Genomic DNA, 4,870 nt, shown 5'->3' on the forward strand with positions numbered 1-4,870 from the left:
TGGAACAAGATAGAAAGCCCAGAGATAAATCCACGCACCTGTGGTCAACTAATCTATGACAAAGGAGGCACGGATATGCAATGGAGAAAAGACAGTCTCTTCAATAAGTGGTGCTGGGAAAACTGGACAGCTAGATGTAAAAGAATGAAATCAGAACACTCCCTAACACCATACACAAAAGTAAACTCAAAATGGATTAGGGACCTAAATATAAGACTGGACACTATAAAACTCTTAGAGGAAAACACAGGAAGAACACTGTTTGACATAAATCACAGCAAGATCTTTTTTGATCCACCTCCTAGAGTAATGGAAGTAAAACCAAAAATAAACAAATGGGACCTAATGAAACTTAAAAGCTTTTGCAAAGCAAAGGAAACCCTTGTCTTAAACAAGACAATCCTCAGAATGGGAGAAAATATTTGCAAACAAATCAACAAAGGATTAATCTCCAAAATATATAAACAGCTCATGCAGCTCAATATTAAAAAAAAACAAACAACCCAATCAATAAATGGGCAGCAGACCTAAATAGACATTTCTCCAAAGAAGACATACAGATGGCCAAGAAGCACATGAAAAGCTGCTCAATGTCACTAATTATTAGAGAAATGCAAATCAAAACTACAATGAGGTATCATCTCACAGCAGTTAGAATGGGCATCATCAGAAAATCTACAAACAACAAATGCTGGAGAGGGTGTGGAGAAAAGGGAACCCTCTTGCACTGTTGGTGGGAATGTAAATTGATACAGCCACTATGGAGAACGGTACAGAGGTTCCTTAAAAAACTAAAAATTGAATTACCATATGACCCAGCAATCCCACTACTGGGCCTATAACTACAGAAAACCATAATTCAAAAAGACACATGCACCCCAATGTTCACTGCAGCACTATTTACAATAGCCAGGTCACGGAAGCAAGGCCCACCAACAGACGAATGGATAAAGAAGATGTGGTACATTTACACAATGGAATATTACTCAGCCATAAAAGGGAACGAAATTGGGTCATTTGTTGAGACGTGAATGGATCTAGAGACTGTCTTACAGAGTGAAGTTAAGTCAGAAAGAGAAAAACAAATATCGCATATTAACGCACGTATGTGGAACCTAGAAAAATGGTACAGATGAACCAGTTTGCAGGGCAGAAGTTGAGACACAGATGTAGAGAACAAACGTATGGACACCAAGGGGGGAAAGCCGCAGGGGAGTGGGGATGGTGGTGTGATGAATTGGGTGATTGGGATTGACATGTATACACTGATGTGTATAAAATTGATGACTAGTAAGAACCTGCTGTATAAAAATATAAATTAAATTTTAAAAAACAACATATCCACTATCTGGCTTGTGGGTACTAACAGTATATTCATCAAGTGTAACTTTTTTAAAATGAAGAAAGAATAAATCAAAAAAAAGAAAACAGAAAATTTAAAAATGTAGGGTAAAAATCATATGATCATCTCAATGGATGCAGAAAAAAACATTTGACAAAATTCAATGTTCTTATATGTTAAAAAACTATCAACAAATTGGGTATAGAAGGAATATACTTCAACATAATAAAGACCATGTATGAGAAGCCCACAACTAACATTGTCCTCAATGGTGAAAAGCTGAAAGCTTTTCCTCTAAGGTCATGAAAAAGACGCACACTCTCACTACTTTAATTCAACATAGTACTGGAAGTCCTAGGCAGCACAATTAAGCAAGAAAAAGAAATAAAACACATCTAAACTGGAAAGAAAGAAGTTAAATTGTCTCTGTTTGCAGATGACATGATATTAAATATAGAAAACTCTAAAGGCTCCATAAAAAACTGTCAGAACTACACAATGAATTCAGTAACATGGCAGGACACAAAACCAATATGTAAAACTCAGTTGCATTTATATAAACTAATAACAAACTATCAAAAATAGAAATTAAGAAAATAATCCAATTTACAATAGCATCAAAAAAAAGTACTTAAGAATAAATTTAATCAAGGAGGTAAAAGATCTATACACTGAAAACTATAAAACATTGATGAAAGAAATTAAAGAAGACAAAAATAAATGGAAAGATATCAATGTTCATGGATTGAAAGAATTAATGTTGTTAAAACACCCATACTACTCAAAGCAATCTACACAGTCAGTGCAATCCCTACCAAAATTCCCACCGCATTTTTCAAATAAATAGAAAAAAAATCTTAAAATTCATATGGAACCACAAAACACCCTGAATAGCCAAAGTAATCTTGAAAAAGAAGAACAAACCTGGAAGCATCATACTTCCTGATTACAAAGTTATATAGGCATACCTTGTCTTTTTTGTGCTTTGCTCTATTGTGTTTCACAGACTGACTGTGTTTTTCACAAACTGAAAGTTTGGTGGCAACCCTGCATTGAGCACATCTATTCAAGCGATTTTTCCAACAATATTTGCTCCCTTCATGTCTCTGTCACATTTTGGTAATTCTTGCAATATTTCAAACTTTTTCATTAATAATATATTTGTCATGGTGGTCTGTGATCAGTGACCTTTGACTTTACTACTGTAATTGTTTTGCTGTGCCATGAACTACACCCACGTAAGATGGCAAACTTAATGGATAAATGTTATATGTGTTCTGACTACTCTATCCACCAGCCATTCCCTCATCCCTCTCTGTCATCTCAGGCATCCCTATTCCCTGGGACACAACAATATTGAAATTAGGCCAGTTAGTAATCCTACAATGGCTTCTAAGTGTTCAAATGAAAGGAAGAGTCGCATATCTCTCACTTTAAATCAAAAGCTAGAAATAATTAAGTTTAGTGAGGAGATAGGCTGAAAGATAGGTCTCTTGTACCAAACAGCCAAATTGTAAATTCAAAGTAAAAGTGCTTGAAGGAAATTAAAAGTGCTACTCCAGTGAACATGAATAAGAAAGTGAAATAACCTTATTGCTGAGGTGGAGTACATTTTAGTGGTCTGGATAGAAGATCAAACCAGCCACAACATTCCCTTAACCCAAAGCCTAATCCAGAGCAAGGACCTAACTCTCTTCAACTCTTTGAAGACAAAGAAAGTCGTGGAAACTGTAGAAGAAAAGTTTGAAAGTAGCAGAGGTTGGTTCATGAGGTTTAGGGAAGGAAGCAATCTCTATAGTATAAAAGTGCAAGGTGAAGCAGCAAGTGCTGATGTAGAATCTGCAGCAAGTTATCCAGAAGATCTAGCCAAGATAATTCATGAAGATGGCTACACTAAAGAACAGATTGTTAATGTAGATATCATAACCTTCTACTGGAAGCAGATGTCATCTAGGACTTTCATAGCTAGAGAAGAGAAGTCAATGCCTGGCCTCAAAGTATCAAAGGACAGGCTGACTCTCTTGTTAGGGGCTAATGCAGCTGGTGACTTTAAGCTGAAGCCAATGCTCATTTACCATCTGCAAGTCTAAGGGCCCTTAAGAGTGATGCTAAATCTACTCCGTGTTCTACAGATGGAACAACAAAGCCTGGATGACAGCACATCTGTTTACAACATGGTTTACTAAATATTTTAAGCCCATTGCTGAGGCTACTGCTCAGAAGAAAAGATTCCTTTCAAAACTTGACTGCTCACTGACAATGCTGGTCTTGTAAGAGCTCTGAGGGAGATGTACAATGAAATTCATGTGGTTTTCATGCCTGCTAACACAACATCCATTCTGCAGCCCATGGATCAAGGAGTAATTTTGACTTTAAAGTCTTATTTAAGAAATACATTTCATAAGGCTATATCTGTTATAGATAGTGATTCCTCTGATAGATCTGGACTAAGTTAATTGAAAACCTTCTGGAAAGATTCACTATTCTAGATGCTGTTAAGAACATTCATAATTCACAGGAAGAGGTCAGAATATCAACATTAACAGGAGTTTTGAAGAAGTTGATTCCAACCCTCATGGATGACTTTGAGGGGTTCAAAACTTCAGTGAAGGAAGTAATTGTAGATGTGGTGAAAACAGCAATCAAATTAGAATTAGAAGTGGGGCCCGAAGATGTGCCTGAATTGCTGCAATCTCATGATAAAATGTTAACAGATGAAGATTTACTTCTTACGGATGAGCAAAGGAAGTGGTTTCATGAGATGGAATCTACTCCTGGTGAAGATGCTGTGAAGATTGTTGAAATGACAACAAAGAATTTAGAATACTACATAAACTTAGTTGCTAAAGCAGGGGCAAGATTTGAGAAGACTGACTCCAATTTTGAAATAAATTCTACTGTGGATAAAATGCTATCAAACAGCATTGCAGGCTACAGAGAAATTCTTGAAAGGAAGACTCAATCAATGCAGCAAACTTCACTGCTGTCTTATTTTAAGAACTTGCCACGCCCACCCCCAACCTTCAGCAACCATGACCCTGGTCAGTCAGCAGCCATCAACACAGAGGCGAGACCCTCCACCAGTAAAGAGGTTAGGACTCACTGAAGGCTCGGGTGATGTTTAGCATTTTTTAGCAATAAAGAATTTTTAATTAGGGTATATACATTTTTTAGACATAATGCTACTGCACACTTAATAGACCACAGCATAGTGTAAACACAGCTTTAATATGCACTAGAAAACCAAAAAACTCCTGTGAATTGCAATATTGTGATACTTGCTTTATTGTGTTGGTCTGGATCGGAACCCTAATACCTCCAAAGTATGACTTTAGTAATCAAAACAGTACGGAATTGGCACAAAAACAGACACAGATCAATGCAACAGAGTCAAGAGCCCAGAAATAAACCCATGTGTATGCGATCAATTAATTTTTTATAGAGGAGCCAAGAATACACAATGGGAAAAGAATAGTCTCTTCAATAAATAATGTTGGAGAAAACCAATTTCCAATGCAAAAGAATAAA

At 36.5% G+C, this 4,870-nt stretch overlaps 1 pseudogene; it reads left to right on the forward strand.

Moving 5' to 3' along the window:
• The first annotated feature begins 2,692 nt into the window (after positions 1 to 2,692).
• Positions 2,693 to 4,557, forward strand: LOC113609329 (tigger transposable element-derived protein 1-like; annotated as a pseudogene).
• Positions 4,558 to 4,870: the final 313 nt, after the last annotated feature.

Source organism: Aethalodelphis obliquidens, unplaced genomic scaffold (assembly GCF_003676395.1).
Source record: "Aethalodelphis obliquidens isolate GAN/ISIS:26980383/991018 unplaced genomic scaffold, ASM367639v1 scaffold56, whole genome shotgun sequence".
NCBI classification, from domain to species: domain Eukaryota; kingdom Metazoa; phylum Chordata; class Mammalia; order Artiodactyla; family Delphinidae; genus Aethalodelphis; species Aethalodelphis obliquidens.